Below are 19438 nucleotides of genomic sequence, written 5' to 3'. Positions count from 1 at the left end.
CCTGGGATGGGTGAGGAGAGCCGTGGTTAGCCTTTAGATTGGTTAGCTCTGTTGTGCAGTTAGGCATCTCTGAATGCTTTGGCAAACGATGACTTGTCTGTGCGAGGGCTTCCAGTTTCCTATGAACAAAGGGGAAGTACCACAAAGTATCACCAGCGTGGTGAGGGATTTCTCATGCCATCTGAAGTAGCAGTGATGACATCCAGTCAACAGCATTTTCAGTATTAGTCCAGAGGATCCAGCTGAAAATAGTTGTTAGCAATGGCTTTGTTTTCCGCTGAAGGTCAGGCTGGGATGGTTTGATCTTTCTGAGGCTTACCCAAACGTACCTGTTGGCAGTGCGGCTGAACAGGAGCTGAGTGCCGTGAGCTGATTTTGAGCATGCAGCTCAGCTTTGGTTTCTCTGGAGCTGTTGAAGGGAGTTTGGTTCTGGTTCCACTGCCAGCTTAGATGTTTTGCCTGTTAAAAGCACCTGATTTCCGAGTAAGATTTTAAGCACAGACGAGAGTATATAATTTCTAATATATGCATCTGACGTGAGTGTTTCAAAGCAATTTGGGTATGTATGTTTATTTCATTGCCTGTTTAACCCTATCTCTCCATTGTAAATGGCAGATTTCTGGCATGGGAGAGACCATTTTGCATAAACTATTCAGTAAGGTTTTCCAGATGCTTAGATTTCAAAATTTAAAAAAATTTAAAAGGGCTAAACATATGTCTAGGATATGCTGAGTACTAGGGGCTGTAAGCATAACTTCATTTTGTATGGGCAGGCCAGAGCTAACTCTAACCTAGTCAGCTCTGTTAACATAAGCAGTGTAACTGCTGCACCACAGTGTTCAACACGGACTGCAAAAAACTATTTGAATGGTCAGGGAGTTGCCCCACATGGGTAGCATAAAGCTGGCCCAGGCACATTTCCATCAGTTACAGTCACACCACTGAATGCACCACAAATGTGTCGGGTAGCTTTATGTCATCTTGGCCAGCCCTTGCTTTTGGATGAAAGCTGTTTTCCTGGTGCCACTTCGGGAATCCTGACGATTAGCCTGCAGGAGTTAGGTGTGTTGGACCTGTCCTGGAGCTTTTCCTGGTGGCTGGAAGAATCCAAGTGTGCTGTTTGAGGATCTCCTCCTGGAGTTATTACTGGTCAGTGCAGGGCCTCAAATTTGGTTCTTGCTGTAACTAATTTGCTTGATGATAATCTGTTAGTTCAGTTCAGGTTGACATTTTTGAACCTGCATCTTAGAGAGGTGGGAAGTTGGAACAAATTGGGTGCTTAGCCTAGTTTAATCTTTGCCATAATCTTTCCTTTTTAGCATTGAAGGAGAAAAGAGCAAAAACATCCTGTAAGCTTCCTACAAAAATGCAGAATTTTAGTATCTGGGCAAATCCTGTACGTGGAGGTAGTAGTTAGATCATTCCAGGCTTCTAGTTAACAGAAACTATGTGGAAAAAGCTAAGGAATCCTTTGCTTTCAGATACTGCAGAAATACGAGAGCACCAGATTTTTCCTTCTTTTCTTTAAATACAAACAAGAGATGCCAATAGAAATTATGGCTTTTGATTGTAGGCTTATCATCCTTAAGCTAATAGTTGTGGCACATCTATGGATTATGCAATTTGGTTGAGCAGTTGCTAGTTTAGCTGTAAGCTATTGTCAGTCATCTTGTCCTCCCTGGTTGTTTGCCAGGTTCCTCCTCCTGTACTTGAGGAAAAAGGGAATCATGAATGTTTAATAACTGAAGGTTCATGGTTGGTCCCAAAGCCAAATACCAAAACTGATAAAATCATTATGAGCCTTTTTTTTTTTTTCCCCGCAAAGGAACCTTTTAAAAAGAAGTAATTGATAAGTATGTAAAGCTGAAGATCACAAGAAGGAAGTGATCTCATGCTTCCATGGCCTCATAGATTGTATCTGAAACATGTTGGCTCTGTCTGAACTAGGCTGTGAACTCCTTGAGGCAGGGCCGGTCTTCTTCCAGATCTTGTAAAATGCCAGACGCTGCTGATGTCACCCACTAAAGAACCATTTCCTCATACCTGACTTGTAGAGGAAGTGATGGGTTTCAGTGGCATTAGTGAAGGAGAGATGATTGTCAGCATTTAAAGGTCTCAAAGACTGATGGCAAACAGAGAAGCCAAAGTAATACTATGGGAAATCTATATATAGGCAAGAAAATGCTTTGGACACAATATGGTGGTATGCCTTTTTAAAACCTTTGCGCTGTCTTGGCTTGTAGCTTCTATGCTGAGCCTTGGCCTGGCATTTCCTGTATGCCAGAGGTTGCATGATCATAGGAATCCCATGCTGTTGCTTTTTTATACTGCCTGGCATGGGGAAGAGGGATTTACAGAGGTTTGGGGTTTTTTTCACTCTTTCAGCTATTTGTTTAGTATCAAAAGGGCTGTGCTAGTGGTCTTGTGGATCGTGTGTGCATTTCTAGTGTGTAGTTGCAGGGTGGGGGAGAACCTAGCACTTGTCCTGCCATGCAGCAGTTCTCAGTCTTGCTTAGAGTGGTGGCAGTTGTCTTTCAAAATTGGTATTACTCTGCCATGTTACCTTCTTGATCTTTTTTTCCATTGCTCAAGCAGAAAGTTTCCACTTCTTTAAAGTTAGCCAGCTCCAGTAATGGCTTGCATGTCAAAGTCTGGAATAAGAGCATTTGTGCAGCTTCCTTAAGTAATTCAAATGGTGAGTGAGCTCATAAAGGGAAGAACATTGAAATTCAGGCTGAATCAGTGGTTAATTGGCTGCTAGTCCTTTCTCAGTTTCCCTCAGGCCTGAGCGCCAGAGGAGGATGAGGTCATGGTGCTGATTCTTGACCACAGCATGCTGCAGACCTCCCATGTCTTACCAGGGCTTGCATCAGCTGCATCCCAAAGACAAAATTACTGTGACACAAATACTGCTTTAGCTTTCTCCTAAACATCCATCAGCTTGGTGTGGTTAGGCTGTACATGTCGCTGATGCCTGTGGACCATGAGACACACCAGCCCTAAAAACCAAGATGCCCATTTACACTTGTGAAGAAAGCCTTTGGCCCAAGTTCAGAGCGAAGTTCAAATTCATCCTCAGAATCCACAGCAAGGCACCTTTGTTGCCCCATGATTTGCCTTTATGAACTAATTCTCCTGCTTGCTTTTGATGCCTTTTTTTTTAAGACTATATCTTCAGACATCATTTTATAAGCAGAACCAAGAGATGGAGAATGTGGTTTGTTCTAGCTTTCCAATTTGCTCTGCAGCTTTGGTTTTCAGCATGTGTGCTGGTCACTGTTTTTACAAAGCATGTTTGGGTCGTAGAAACTCCTGTGTCTATTCAAGATAGAGGTAGCTGGTCAAAAGACCCTTTTTGTGCAAAAACATTTCCTTTATGGTTGTCTTTTTAGATGATAACTTCTTTTTAAAAGGGTGGAAGATCGGCCTAAGTTTCTGTACAAGTGTAGATTCTACCTCAGTAGCAGCCAGAGGGGAGTATTTTGCCGTGGTCCTTTGTTTTACCTTCTTTAAACTTTAAAAACAAAACAACAACAACCTTGGATCAATTATGCAGCCATGCTGACTTAAAAAGTCACATAAAATACTTGAGGTGTTTAGCCTTTTGAAGAAGTGGGTGGATGTGGTTGCTGCGACTGCTCAGATTCACTTCTGGCGTCAGCAGCACACGTCCCGTCACGCTGCCGCCCTTGGGGAGGCACAAGGGTGTTCGTGCCTTTACCGACGTGCCTTTTGGCGTACCAAGGCCCCGCCGCACCCTCGTTCCAGGTGGGAAGGTTTCTCGTGAGGATGGAGCGCTGATACAGGAATTGGATGGAAATCTGCTTTACCACCATGTAAAATCCCCAGCCTCCCCAATGAAAGCACAAAGGAACACCACAACCCCAAGTCCAAAGAAACCAATCAACAAAAAACGGTTTTATTTTTGTTTCTGAGGACCCGGGCGGTTCCTGAGGCAGCAGCAAGCACACAGAGGTGCATGTCCTGTGGGAGCTGCTCCTCCATCCAAAATGGCGGGGGCACAGGGTGGCCTTCGCTGAAGGAAAACGCTGCCCCTGGTTTTGGTTGAAAATGCAAAAATGTGTAGTGCAAAGGTGGGGGTAACGTCGCATCTTCGAACTAGGTGAATATTGCTTTTCTTCCTTGTTTTGGGGGCCCTGAAACGCTGCCATCTTTCCTTTAAGATTTGGGAAGGGAGATGTTGGGGACGGGCCCAGCATGTTGCCGCCACGCGTTGCCACGGCGACGGGCTGCCGTGCCTCCCCCCCAGCCCGGCCCCCCCCCCCCCCCGCGGGGCATGCCGGGGCGGCGGCGGGGCGGGGCGGCCGCGCCTCAGCGCCGCCGGGAGGTGCCGCTGGTGAGGTACTGCTGGTGAGGTACCGTGTTGCCGGGAGGCCGCCGGGCCGGGCCGGGCCGGGGGAGAGGGGGAGGAGCAGCAGCAGCAGCAGCAGCAGCGTTGCTTCCCCGTTTGAGTCGATTTCCCGCTTTGCTGCACAATAAAAGCTCCGTCAGCAGCGGCAGTGTGGGGCGGTGGGTGGCAGCGCTGCGCGCCCCCCTCGCTCGCGCAGGAGCGGCGGTTGGTGTGGCGGGCCCGGGCGGGCCGGTTGTACCGGCGGGGCTGCTATTCCCCGCTGGGAAGCCTGGATGGTGCCTTGCCTTTGTGTTGGGGATTAGCACGGGCTGTGTTGGCGGTTGAACGTGCGTTGTGCTGTAGCGGGCCGCTAGAAAATTACCGTTCTAGTAAAGGCCGTGTGTTTCTCTTCGGTGCAGGTGTAAGAGACGGCCCGGGTCAAACCCGGCTCTGGCGGAGTCTTACAGCACGGCTGAATTCGGCCGTTATTTACAGGCCTAGAAAACTGTAGAGGTTAGTGGCAAAGCCAGTAAATCTGGTATATCTAAGCACTTCCTTTGAGATTCTTTATTGCTAGGGCTGGAGGGCAAAAAAAGAAATACGTTTTTAGATAGGTTGCAAAATTTCAAAGCGTGTTTAAAACACTGTGAAACATCTCATCAGTCTGTCTATGTTATTTCTTCTCAACGTTTTTAACAGTCGTCCAACTGCAAAACAGATTTTCTAGACCAGTGGGTGAGACTCCAGGTGAAGTCTTGATCAGCTACTGCAAACTTGGCCAATGTTTTCTTCCAGTCCTGGAATAGAAATTGGTATTGATGCCTACGCTCATAATGCTGGAAGTCTCTCCTTCCAGCGCCAGTAACCTGCAAGTAGGCCCTTACTCAAAATTTTCCTGAAGTTGCAAGATGCTCTCATACTGTACGACTGCTTTATGGTTGCATCACAGGTCAGGTTGCAAATTACAAACCACGCTATTTTAGGATTTTTAGATCTTAATCTTAAAATCTGGGACAGTCCCTGACGGATAAATTATGCATGCATAGCACACCTGATGTGTTGGACCTGCTGCACATGTGAGATGAGTCTATATGCATGCAGTTGCTAGTTTCCAGACATCAGGCAGCCTGAGTTGCTAGGCATCTGGAAAACTGGACAATTACTTCAGAAATATAGGAAAAGTGTTTTCATGTGCAAGCATGCATGGGGCATAGGATTTCTGTGAATAACGTAGTAAGTCTGTTCTCACCTGGTATCATCCTTCCTTTCATTCCCCCCTCCCCCGATGGACTATAACTCCCTTTAAAAGCTGAAACCAAGTTAACTTTTAATTTGTGCTCTGGATAGTTGCATGGAAGCCTCAGTGGTTCAGGTGGCATTTGTCGGGTGGTTGTATTCGTGCTATTCTTGATTTGCTCCATGATGGGAAGTGGGGAGGTGAAGGTTTTGGAATAGTTTCAAACAGGTTCTGGAATTCTGTATTTTACAAAACTTTTAAACAGGGTATTCACTGGGGATTAAACCAGATATTGGTGAAAAAAACGAACAGCTAAGAGTGTAATGAAATTATTTGTACAAGTGTCTTATTCTAACAGTGATGTTTGTGGTAAAGATTCCCATGACTGCAAGTATATTCTGCAGGGAAGGTTATTCTAAATAATCACTGTTTCTTGCATTTTAAACAACTATTTAAAGCACTATAACTTACAATGCTTTTTTTTTTTTTTTTTGATCTTTCTTAGGAACATAGACTCCCAGTTTGGAATCATCTTCACAAATCCTTGCCTAAACAGTAAGATGGGCTAAGGCAAGATGTTTCCAGACTTTGGTTGGTTTTTTGGTTTTTTTTTTGGTCACTTTCTGGAACTTGCTGTCAGCTTTGAACACCTATGAAGAAACTAACCAGCAGACAATTGGAGGAGAGTGGTCTGACTGCTGTCTGCACTTGCAAAATCAAACTGCTGAGGAGTCAAAAGATATGGAAGTTGTTTCAGGATTCATCTCCCATGTAATAGCTCAAGAGGCAGCCTGCAGTTCACTCAGTTACTTGGGAGCTGTCAAAAGAAAGCAATAACTTATTTTACAGTATTATTGAAAAAAGGGTGCATGCCAGACAAAGACAATTTACAACCCATTTATTTTCAGCATTCTCCTAATTCCCATTATTTGAAGTAAAACCCATCTTCCTGACAGACCAGCTTCTTAGTTCCCTTAATCCTGCAGCAAAGTGATAATCCTTTATTTGTGACCTCACAGGCTGTTGCTATGGAGAATGCTGTGATATCACAAAGCCAGCACTGTGACTTCAGTGTTGGTGGAAGCCATGGTTGAAGGAGATGGCCCACTCTCTGGAGACCTGGGGGAGAGTTTATGTAATTCTGGTGTTCTGCAAGCACTGCCTAAGCAGCAGTATCTGGCAAACAGGCTTGCATAATGTCTGTCTGCGTAGGTGATGAATGATACAGTCAGAGGCTGCGCATGAGGGGAAAATTTGTGGTGATTATGTTTGGCGAGGTTACTCCTGCCCTTGAAAGAAGTTATGTTATCAAGAGGAGAATGTCACTGGGAAGTTACACAAGGCTTTTGCATCCTCAGTCTCCAAAGATATCGTGAGGAAATGACTCTGAATACTGGAATTATTTTCCCTGAAACCAATAACTGCTTACTCTGTATCCTTCTTTTCTTTTTCTTCATCTTAAGAATATTGTTTTGCAAACCCAAAACTTTTCTTGGAAACACTAATTACATCAAAACTTCCCTTGAAAAAAGTTTGTCAGGAGCAGGGCAAAAGACATGTAAATCACATTCAAACCTTTATGCCCTAAAGCAAACTTTTAGGCTCTTATTTATAAATGGAAGTATGAAGGAGATGCGTAACTTTAGGCATTGTGTCCGAGACTTTCAGATACTCCCAAATAGCTAACGTGCATGGAGTCTTTTGATGTTCAAGTCTGAGCTTTTATGCCAGGTTCCAGAAATGAGTGCCTAAAATTAGGGTCCTCAGTAACTCCTGATTTTCAGAAGTACTGAGAGTACAGCAGCACTCAACGGAGATAAAGGGAAGTGCAAATCTATGTCAGTTTTGAAACTCAAGCTGTGACTATTAGAAACAACATATGGCAATAGGAACCAGATTTGGCTCCTTTAATATCTCTGCCTTTGACCAGAACAGGAAGTTTTTAGAGAAATAGTACTTGCAACTCTAAATGTCAATGGTTATCTACTCTTCAAGACTGAAGCTATTGGAACCCAGGAAAAAAATGAATAAAAGAAAAGGACAGTTCCTTTGTTTTAACATTTACTTTTTGAATACATTAGGGAGCAGGTGATTGAACAACAAGACACATTCTTGCCTCTAGTAAAATTAGTATTTTATTTTTACTATTGATTATTCCATTTTTAAGTTTCACTTTTTAATGTGTGATGTGAAAGGTCATGTAGAGGAACTTAGTAGGATTATGCTTGTACAACTGCCCCCATTGATATAACTTTTGGAAGTTGTGTAAGCTAAATCAGGTTAAAAAACCTGCTCTTATTCCAGAAGAAATGGGGATTTACATAGGTATAATTACACCAAGATAATTCTGGCAGTAAATTAATCTTTTAGGCCAAAGCCCTGAGGTCAGTTTCCATCTTATCCCTGTTACACAGATGTTCCCCAAATTGTGTTCAGAGAGTGTATCAAACTGGATGCTGCGTAGCAAATCTACCTTGCAATACCTCAATTAAATGTAGTACCAGAACTAAAATAAAATACCACAACTTAAAGAAAAAAATCACAAGCCTCATGCGGAGGCTTTGCAGACCACACATGGCATGCAGGATGTGCTTTGGGCAGCCCCACATTCTCGAGTTCTTGTGGATTATGCCTTCTTTCTGTGAAACTACATGTGCATGTGTGTTTTGAAGAGGTTCTCATAAAACAGCAGAACACTTCTAAAGACGGTATTGGTGATGACATGCTTAACTGCTTTCACATGTTTTGGTTCAAACTGCCCAAACCATTAGCATGCTCCCTCAGTGGAGCGATGTTGCATGTGTGCCTTATTAGCATGCACGCTACTCATTTACTCTCAACTTTCTTTACTGTCCTGTAAGCTCCCATCCTTCCCCTATCTTTGATCTTTCATCATAAAAGCTTAGGAGCAACCCTTTGGAGAACAAGCTAAATGTTTCTTTTTAGCTATTCTGCCTGTTCCAAACACGGGGAGGGCTCATTCAAAGCCACTGGAGGATGCAGGTTCCCTCTGCCAGAGCCAGGCAGTCTGGCTCACGCCTGAGCCGCTGGGGACGCTCCCTTTGCTGGGTCCTTGGCGCTTGGGCTTAGGCTTTGGGCTGCAGCGCAAGATACGTTTGTTCTTTCAGGCTTTTAATTGAGACTTTGAACGGAGGCTTTCATTGAATCCTTTTTGTGTGGCATGGGGTGGAGGTCAGCCTAGAAAACAAAACAAAGGCAAGCGCCAAGTGGATGCAGAGCACATGCAGATCGGCCTTCACAAAACAACTGTCCTTTTGTTCACTTCTTTCTTCACTGATACACGCAGCCGTTCCCTCTTTGCTTATTCCAGCAATCCTGCAGACCCTTGTATTTTCCCAGCCTTCCTACAGCTGGAGGTACTAATTTTATTTCTTACCATTTGGTTATTATTCCTGCTTCCGTTTAGCCCCGCTAAGCATTTGGATTCTTTTAACAAGTCTTCTTTCATCATTAACATCACATATGCTGCATCGCCTGCTTTAGGAATCAAACAAAAATCATCTCTTTCCTCACATTTCCTTTTAACCTTTCCTGTGTTTTTTCTTATATTGTTTCTTGGTTTTCTCTCCAGTCTTCTGCTGCTGCTAATTCAATCTTTATAGCCTAGGTTTTTCTTTAAGCAGCCTCTACGTCAGCTCTTTAAGACTAAAACTTGTAGCTACCAAACAGGCAGGAGGAACAGCAGAGGTTTCAAAAAATGCTTTTAGGGCTACTTACATCCCCTGTAGGCATTTCCAAGGGCTGGTCTGCACAGCAGTTCCAGCCTCCCAAAGGAGGTGGCCAGGTGAGGAGAGGGGCATGCACCATCCCCTTCACCATGTGCAATGCAATGTTTACTGATGATCAGAAATGCTTTTGAAGCAGAGAGCCTTGTCAAGTTCCAGCTCTGACAGAGACACTTTTTACCCTTCTAAATAGGAGTCATGTGCCCTTGGGCCCATAAGGTCTGGGTGAGTTAAAGTACTGCCTGTGGGGGTAGCTCGTTGAAAGAATGTGGCAGTAACTGTAAGCCCTTTTTTCTTGTGGTCCAGAATAAGGAATGACAACATAATGACAAGATAAGGAATGACTTTTTGTTGTTGTTGTTTTGGTGTGTGTTAAGAAAATATTGTCTTGCTATGGTATAAAATGTAGTCATTCAGAGCTTGGATTTATAAATCCCCTATGCTTTAATCTCAAAATTTTGTTGTATGTGATTTTTTCTCTGTGTCCAGTGGCTACTTGCCAGATTTGTTCAAGAAATTATCCGAAATCTCTCCTTTTGCTAGCCTTTTGATTTAATTCAATATAAGTTGAGATCATCAGCAGCTCCTGAGATGGTCTCAGGAATCTAGTCTTGATATCCTACTTTAGGTCTCTCTACACTGAATAAGAGGGCAAAGACATAACTATTTTTATGTGCTCTCATCTTTCAGAAGACTGGGGCATAGCGACATTTGGGGAGCACAAGGACTCTTCCAGCCTCTTGTGCTTTATAAAATGCTTGGTGAAAGTCCAAGAGAAAAGTCTTGTCGAGCTCAGTTTAGAATACAGAGGAGAAAAAGGAAGAATGGCCAGTTCTGGTCCCTGGAAGGGGTTAACAGTGTTCTGTGCAGCAGGGATCAATATCAAATGTTTGCGTTTTAATAGCTATATTAGAAATCTGAAGGATGGAATGGATAATGAAGTGGTAACCCTATCTGTCAGATCACAGTTGTTCAGGTTCATTAAGACTGCTTGAGGAGGACTTCACAAGGCACCAGCGGCAGCTGAGTAAAACAGCTGAGCAATTCTGCAGAATAGTGACATCAGCAATGTAGTGTAAGACAGTGCAGTGAACACTGAAAAAATAGTGCTCAAATATGTTAGGTTTCATACTTTTTTAGGAGCATGGTCTGCACGTTGCTGGAGTCAGTGGTGAACGTGTTAGATGAGTGGGGGATGGTAATTAAAAGTCTAAACATAAGACTGTGTAAATTAGGAGATATGTAAGAAGTCATGCAAGAGAGCTTTGTCCATGAAATTGGTAATTTCATCCTTGTTTTGGATACCGTGTTCGGTTTTATGCCTCATGTACAGGGAGATTTTCAGATTCCTGAAATTTCACTTAGAAAAGAGCAGGAGGTAGGGAGGTGTTACTGTTGTAACAGTAGTAAAAAGCCTGTTGTAGGTTTTGGTTTACTGCTTCCTGTAATAAAACCAGTGCTCAATAAAATTAAGAAGCAAAAACCATATGAAATGGACAAGAGGAAACGTTTAATCTAGTGAGTTGTTTAATTGTGGGAACCCCTGGTTCCACATACTGTCATTTATTTGGAGAGGTAGTTTTTGATTGCTGCATTTGCTAATTGGGAGAAAAAAATGAGAATCTGCCAGTCCTTGAGGATCTCAGAAGAACTGTTTCTGTCTGGAACAAGGGCATTTCCTTTTAAGACGCAGTGTACACTAGTGGCAATGTGTGCAGTTGGTTTTCTAATGCTTCCTCCAAGATGCTTGACCAGCATGGGAGAGGCAGCAGATTTGGTGAGTTGCTGAACTGTTGTGCCATGGCATTTCCCGTGTTCCCATTCTCACAGCTGATTCCCACACAGGGGAGACCAAAGGACAGAATTTGAAAGTATTTTGAGCCATTGTGGGAAACAGCGGCCACTGCATCTACCCCACGCAGGTAGAGCATAGGGACAGAATATCCTAGTATAGCTACTTCTTGTATTAGGGTGTAAGATATTTTGATTTCATAAGCATTGAAGTATATCTTCTTCAATGTACTCCAGCCGTAGTGAAAACTTTGCTTTCCACCACAGGGGAAAAAATGGCCCAGTAAACTCCCAACTGCTAAGTCTTTGGAGTGTCTAACCTTTTCTTTTTAAAACCACTTCGGCACTATTTTAATTGATTCCATGCCTGGCCTTTTCATCAGTTCTCTCCTAGCCAGGAAAAACTGGGCTGTTAAAGGCTGCTGCAGTACCATGGGACTTGTGTTCAGTGTTGCAGGTTCTTATTTTAACCTGAAGTTATCTGCTAGTCATCACTATTTGTTTGAAATCTGTAACCACCACATTATCATCTTTGGGATGAAAATCCTTCCATGGTTACAGCAGTCAATATAAATGAGGGAGGGCGGACTATGTCATTGGGTTGTATTGCTAATCATCCCTTCACCTTTCAAGAATTTTAGCTGCTGACTAGACTTTTGCTGAATATTTGCTGCAGCATCCCCAGCCACACTGAAAATGTGTTCTGACTAAACTGAAGAGGATAGTGAAGAACATGTGGCTAAGACAGGCTGATTGTTATGTTTCAACAGTCACGTGCTGCGCTTTCAGGAGCGTTTGTAAAGAAATATTTTTCTCTGCCTTTATAAAATTTCCACCCTAAAAGAAAACATTAGGTTTATAATTGTTTGGGGGTTTTTTTGTTTTTCATGTGCTCGCTCTCTCTTGCCAAATCTCCTCTAGTGTCACATTTTTTTAATGCTTCTGTCTTTCCTTGCATTTACTGTTTGCTGCCAGAAAACAGGCAGGCTTTGTTTTTGAGGGGGGAGGGTGGTGGTGTGGTTGATGACAATATAGCTTTAACGTTAATCGAATTAATTTAATAGTAACAGGTTCCTATGCAAAAAAAACCCCAAACCGTCCTCCCCTCCCATCCCATGGTCCTAGCTACAAAATCTGTTAGAGGATTCTTCTGTGTGGTTTAAAATATCACATACTTTCCAGTGAGCTATAATTTAAAGAAGCCTCCTTTACTAGTCGAATTTTAAAAAGGCAATTGTTTTACCTACTGGGCTTTTGGGGGAGGGAGTTTTGTGGGTTGCTTTGTTTTCCCTGTTAAGACTTGATGGGTTCATTCAAATGCTGTTTACTGGGTTGTTGTATTAGCAAGTGTGGCATGGGGTTATGGTTCTGTCCTGCATTAGGTAACATTTAAAGTATTGTTTGGTTTTCATTTTAGTTTTTGTGACTCTTTTTAGCATGTGATAAAGTGGAGATGCTTAAAAAATGGGTAACAAATAAGAAGAATTGGGTGGTCAAAGATCCTTAATCATATCCACAGAGCAAGCTCGTAAAGTATAATGGGCAAGATCATGGACTTGGGAGTCAAACCCAGGAATATTTGCTTCAAACTCATTAGTGCAGGCAGCATGAAAAAGATATCTGGAACCAGTTGTTCAGTTGTGGGGTAACAGTGAACCACCAATGCAGTACAGCTGTGAAAAAAAGCAGGTTTCATTCTTATTATATATAGGGCAGGGTATTTCCACTAAAAGTATGGAAATTTCAATTTCCTTGTACCTGACGCAGGTGAGAGGTTAGCTGGAGCACTAGAAGACGGTGCAGAATTCTGGTTGTTGCTTTTTAAAGAAAAGTTATGTAACTTAGAGTAAATGTAGAAGAATCCTCTAGAAAGATTAAAGGGACAGGAGCGGCAGACATGTGAAAGAACCCTAAAAGAGCGTGCTTTTTTAAAGCCAGTGGAATGAGATCTGAATGAGGGGAGGTGTGTTCTCTGCAAATACATTGGGGTGTAAGCAGCAGGAGGGAAAAAAAGAAAGAGTATTTAAGCCCCTAGACAACATTAGCACAAAAACAGATGGGCATTACTTGTTGGGATATTGCTGAATTTAATACCCTGATCATGTTCCCTCTTGTGTTTTCTTAAGTGGTTTCGTAAAGAACCAGGAGCTTTATTCACGTAAGCCAAGTGGAACTTATTAGCATACTGCAAGTAAGTTGTTATTAGTGGAGCACTAATATGTCAAAATTTTTACTATGAAGAGATTTCCTAAAGAAATGTAAGTGTAAGTTTGTATCCTTCTGATGTTCCTTAGTTTGGTTTCTTCTGGGGCCACAGGGTTCATGGGTTGTATTCCCAGTCTGGTGTTTGGGTGCTTCCTGCTTTGTGAAGTTGGTTCTTGTAAAGTAATCATAATGGTAGATGACCATAGTCTCTGAAGCTACAGACTCTGAATGTTGAGTGCTGATGGCTGATTTTAGCCTCCGAAATTCAGGATCCACTGAAACTGGTACAGGCTAGTCTGAATTTTCTCATGCTCTTGATAACCTTCTTGGCATCTTGTGACGGTGTTCTTTTTTAATGTTTTTTGTTCTCTGCTCCCCCCCATTTGAGCACATTCCTTTTCTCTTCTTAAGTTTCCCTCTGGTGATGGTGAAAGGGCTGTGGCAAAGGAAGGGAATCCTAGGCCCTGGCTCGGGAGGGCTCAAGCTAATGTGGAGTTTGACAAAGGAGTCTGTGTTCAACTCCAACACAATGTGTGTGCAAAGGACGAAAATGGGATCTTTACATCATCTGCTTTCTCAGTGTGTGATTGACATTGATCTCAGGCTACACTGTATTCTGTACTGGTCTATTCAGATGCATGTGCATGCATGGAGTTACACAGAAGTATATGGTGTAGTTCTGCCATACACTATCAATAAGGCAGCTTTTGTTTCAGTACCAACTTCTGTCATGTGCTGGAGGGGGAGATGTGGGATGGAGGAACAGAATAGCTGCCTTGATTGGGAAGTGCGTGTGGTATTTTGGCTAGGCCTTCCTCCTCGGAGGTCTTGCTGCAGTAACCTCGCTGATGATGACAGCGCTGGTTTATCCATCAACTTCAGCTCTTCTAAACATTCTCATTTACATTTTCCCCGCTGCTGGTCTCTCCTTTCACTTTTGCTCGCTGCCATGCTTGAGGTATCAGGCAGTTCTTGCTGTTTTTAATACTGATTAAAGGGCTGTGTAATAGTGCTGTGAGCTGATGAATTTGTGTCAAGGCATGCCTAGGTGCATGTGCACACGAGATATCTGTGCACCCTAGGTACATGTGCAGGCTCAGTGCATTCTGGGTGTCTCTGGGGTGTCACACATGCAAGAGGAATTGTCTCACTCAGAGAGCTTCCAGTTGTATTAGTCTGTTCAGAGTAGTCAAGCTTGTCCTGGGTATGTAACTCGGGTTCAAGTGCTAGAGAAATTTGTTAGAGAGAAAGGATATTCAGATCGTGGTATTACCTTTATCTCTCTTCTGCCAGTGTTCTAACTTTGGTGATAGTAGCGTGACTACTGCTGCAAGACTTGTGCATGTGTGTGAAAACTGTACTGCATGCATAAGCCCAGCTATTCAGCTTTTCATGAATGTCGTCTGGTGCAAAGGAAAAGCAGATTGGAGCTCTCGTTTTTTCTTTCAGTAGGCGCCTGTTGTAATTAATTTTTAAGCCCACAGAATTTTTTCTTCTTGCAATGAGTTTCGTTGCTGTGAAGTGGGTGTGGGCTTAGCAGACAAACAACCAGAGTTTCCGCAGGATGATCCTGAGGGACCCAAACATTGCAAATGCCAAGTTGGATTCATTAGAGTCTTTGCGGCTGATCCTGCAGCCCCAGGGAAGGCAAAACTCCTGTAAAGTTGAAGGAAGATTTCCTGGAATGAGGCCTTTCAGGGAGCACAGAAATTGATGACTGTGTGTATAGCAAAAGCCCAGCTTTTAATGTTGAGATCTTGGCTACTGGGTAACTACAGGTGTAGCAAGGCACCCAGTTTACCTTAGACTTGTAAATTAGCCTGTTTATAATATGGCTGCTGTGCTGCATAACGATTGCCATAGACCTGTAAACAAAAGTGATGTTTGTTAGTTGTGTAACCCAGCTATTTACTTATCCTCTTGAAACACTTAGACCTATTTTAGGCTGGGTTTGACTCTTTCGCTGCCAGGGTAGTTGTAAGGCTAGGGCTCGCAGCATAGAGAGGAGAAGTGTCCTGTGGCAGCATTCCTTTTTTTGTTTGCCCCTCCATTTCTGCATATCGGTCTTCTCATTTTGATGACTAGATCACGACTAGGAATAGTTCTTTTGCAGTAAAGGCAATTTTAAATGTTTCCTTCTCTTGAAAGAAAATCCCCAAACAACTAAAAATGTTTCTCCAAAACAGCAGCATCGTATCTCATCACACACTATTCCTACCTCCTCTTCTGTGTTTTCCTGATGCTTTAGCTTAGCATATCCTCACCAAGCAAAGGAAAACCTAGCACTGGGAGTGAGATCCTGACACAGTGACCTCGTTCTGAGCATTACCTTCTTTGTCAGTAGCAGCAGAAGCTGAAGCAGCTCCGCTGGCTCTCGGCACTTGGAGCAGTTTGACATTTTCTGTCTGGCACGGTTTCAGGGCTCACTTTGTTTTGAGCCCAAATGGTGAATGGGATGATGAAAAATGAGCTTGCAAGAACTTGTCTGCTGCTTCTAATTTTTTGATAAACAGTTTGCGGCAGCACAACTTTGATCCAGTGTACAGCAGAGCTGTTTGTTATGTGCAGGTCTGCAGCATTCTTCAGGACTGACAAAGGAGAGTAAATTTTTCTTTTTAATCAATAGAGTAAAAACTGGTAAGTGTCATGCTAAACACCGAATAATTTAAGAAAATATTGCTCTGTGTAAATGTGTGCGTGCACACGTATGTCTGCATTTGCAGTTTTGTGTATTGGGGGGTTGTGTATTACATCAGGCAGGTATGTTAGGGGTAAATTTTTTGTCTTGACTAGAGGGTTAAAGCTTTAACTTGTCTTTGCTAGTGCATGTAAATAGCTTTCTTGTCCACTTAATGAGGAGGCTGGCTTGTTATCCTGTACAATGCACCTGGGCACCATTCCAGAAGCAGAGGCACTTCGTTTCAAAGACAAAGAAGCCAGCGCAGACATAGGGAGAAACCTGGAACGTTGCGCCGTGGATTTTTTCAGAGCGATGACTCATTTCAGTTCACAAAGGATTCTGGGCAGGGTAGTGAGAAGTCAGGTTGGCTGATCCATTCCTATGACTTCACTTTGCAGAGAGCCAGGGAGAAGAGGAGTGACACTGCAGAATCCTGAGGCACTGCAGTGGAGAGGCGCTTTGCGAAGACTGTGAGTGCCTTCGGAACAGGGGGTGGTGTCAGAATGTGATTCCAGCCGTTCCGTGGAAATAGGGCAAAAGGAGAGAGATGTTTTCAAAACACTGTGTGGGAGTTATATTTGTAGTCCCCTTTAGATTCTCTACCTCCACCTCCCCTGTCATTTCTTAACCATTTATTTCTTGTACTTATGTGTGAGAATTGTATGAAATAGCATTCCTTTCAGTGGACCTGCATAGATACTGCATTCTTTTTTATTTTCTGGAAGCCCCTATTTCCTGCTTTAAGAGGTGGGTGTTTAGCATATTACTGCCTAAAAGCATGCTTTGTTTTTCTTCTTTCAGGTCCTGTGGTGCTGACCTATGCTGCAGCCAGCCAGCTTCCACAGTGATATAAAGCCCCAATATGCACATTGTTGTTACATCACAGCTACTTTGGATACTGTACTGGAGCATGGAACCAGACCATAGGGGTTCAGGTAAGTCCCCCTTTTTTAACATATTGTGTGCCAGGAATATAGACATAGACATTTATTAAAAGATGCATTTGAAAAATACTGTTTGAGGAAACACATTCTAAAGCACACAATATATTAAAAAAACACAGTCCCACCCTCCTTCTTCCCAGGTTAAGCAACACCACCAAAATCTCCTCAACTGAATCCTCTGGGAAAGTTCCGTGCTCCAGCAGAAACTTTTTATGATCATAGTTGTAACATGTGCTGGGATATCACTTTGGATCAGGAGGCAGCTGGCCACAGGACTTGAACAAAGAAAAGGAAATTTAAATCACAGGAAATACGCAGGATGAATGCACGTAAGACAAGTCTGCTGACTGTGGGCAATTTAGCACCTATTTCTGAAAGTTAGTGCCACTTGGTGAACCTGGAGATCATGCTTTTAGCTGGGTCCAAATGATTAAAAAGATCAGTTTACATGGTTGATGTTAATAACTGGCAAGGGACTAGAACTTTGTTCAGAAGCCAGTGTTTGTCATATGATTGGTCATTATTAAGGTTGCTGTGTTTTCTTCAGGCTGGCTAGAATTGCAGTGGTCTCATTGCCAGGTCACATTCTTGAAGCGTACATGATCTGTATCTGCAAGGGAAGGTATGTTTTGGTGTGCATGCATTTCAGAAGTGCAGAAGGAGCTTGCTGGTTAGTGAATGTGTTACTGCATTTGTCAAGCCTTTGTTTAAGCTGCTCTTAAACAGGAATAAATGGACAAATCTTTAATGTATTGTCCTTATTGTTATCAGTCCTCTGATATGCGTAACTGTCTAGTAAACACAACCTGCAGCTTTGTTCATATAATACTCCAGGAAGTGTGGTTTAAAAGGAGGATTTAGCTATGGCTGAGAACAGCGCAAGCAACACACTGTCTAATTTTCTTTATTTCAGATTTTGCCGGTAAAATGTGTTATTTTCTGTGTTAGTGTGCTAGTGCGCATCTAAGGTATTTCGGACTAATCTGGGTAATACCACAGAAATCTGCATATTCTTCCTGTTGCTTCCTGGTGTTTAATCAGATGGAAACGTTGTCTGGCTTAAAATGGCAATTATATATCATTGTTGTGAGTTCATATAAGAAAGGTTTTGTTTGCTACATCTATGTAAGTATTCTATAATTAGAGTGATTCAGTCACGTTGGGGTTGGGGGGGGGAAAGGAGCACTGTGCAACGCAGGCCAGACATGTAACTTCTTCAGCATCTGTCCCTTCTTTAAGTAAATCTGAAAATGTGCTTTTTCTAGAAGAGGCTTTTCACTTACGGTATTTTGAAGAAAAGTGATAATGTTCTAGGCTGAAGAACCCTCTTTTTGCCCATTACTACTCTTTTTGCCCATGTTAGCTACCTTTTGTTTGAAGAGGACCATTCTGTAATTCTTCCCAGAGTGAAATCATAGGTGAGTGTTGACCACAGCAGGCTGTTGGCAAGAAATTTTTTGTAGGGGATTTTTGTTGCAACCACCACTATAATCATGAGGTGCCGTGAAGTTACTGTATTCTAGTTTGATGTTTTCTGATTAATAATGTAGTTCTGTAAGCAGCAAAAATAGTGAAGTCAGATTTCCCTTGATGAGTGTTTTTTGACTGGATTCTCCCCTGTCTAGCGGGAGGTAGCTATGCCTGAAGCTCTGTGCAGATGGAGCATGCATAGCAAACACTTGTTTTTGAATCTCTGTTGTCTAGGCAGGCTCGACCTCTCTGCCACATGCAGGCACACAGACTGTGATTGTGCAAGCCTCATTTCCTGTGGAAACCAGGCTAAAAATCATGTTTAAAGTTTGTCTTGATCTGTAGGAAACAAAAGGTTAAAAAGGTGTTGAGAGGCTGGAGAAGAGAAACTGGGCTTTGGCTTCCTGCATTTTACAGGATGCAGAGTGTAATCAGAGGGTCTCTTCCCCATTTCAGGGAAATAGTGTGTACAAATTCTAATATAGTGTGGCTTTGCACTGTAATTTCCTTAATTTTCCTTCACAATGGCTGTACTGAATTGGTTCCATTTATAAGAGGTGATTTATCAAGCAGTCTTCATGCAAACTTCATGAGACAGGGAGTTTGACTTCCAGGTCACTTCTTTCTAGCAGCAGAATCACTAATAAAAATTCTGTCAACAGTATGTAGTTGATAGTTTAATTGCTAATACATGGTGCAGAATATAGTCTATGTCATTTTCTCCCAAGATGGTGGTACCCAGACTTTCAGAGAACAGAGACACTAGATAAACTCGTGCTGGAAAGGTTCTGGCTGGTATGGGTTCAGGATGTGTGAATTTTCATTCTTCATGTTGAAAATTGCAACAAATTTTCATTCTGTTACAGACCATCACTTTCTCATTTGTATGTTAAGGATAGTTGTGGTTACCCAGTTTTTTGGAATGTTTCGAAATCCACTGAAGAAATATGCTATGTAAGAGCTAAGTGTTTATGTGCTACGTAATCTTTTGTCCTAAGTAACAATAATTATTTT

General features: G+C 42.7%; 1 protein-coding gene across 6 annotated transcripts in view; it reads left to right on the top strand.

The window, feature by feature from the left end:
- STOX2 (storkhead box 2) overlaps positions 1–19438 on the top strand; it is a 75146-nt gene that overhangs the window by 33434 nt on the left and 22274 nt on the right. The window contains exons 1-2 of one of the 6 annotated variants that reach the window (XM_075500238.1): positions 4805–4864; positions 6094–6148. The exons of 3 other annotated variants lie outside the window; for them this stretch is intronic. The gene's annotated coding sequence lies outside the window, so the exon portion shown is untranslated. Of the gene's footprint in view, positions 1–4804; positions 4865–6093; positions 6149–16385; positions 16481–19438 lie in introns of those variants that run through there. 2 more of the 6 variants (XM_075500239.1, XM_075500237.1) reach the window with 2 other exon arrangements.

This window comes from Mycteria americana, chromosome 4 (assembly GCF_035582795.1).
Source record: "Mycteria americana isolate JAX WOST 10 ecotype Jacksonville Zoo and Gardens chromosome 4, USCA_MyAme_1.0, whole genome shotgun sequence".
NCBI lineage: Eukaryota > Metazoa > Chordata > Aves > Ciconiiformes > Ciconiidae > Mycteria > Mycteria americana.
This window is presented reverse-complemented; position numbering and strand designations above follow the sequence as displayed.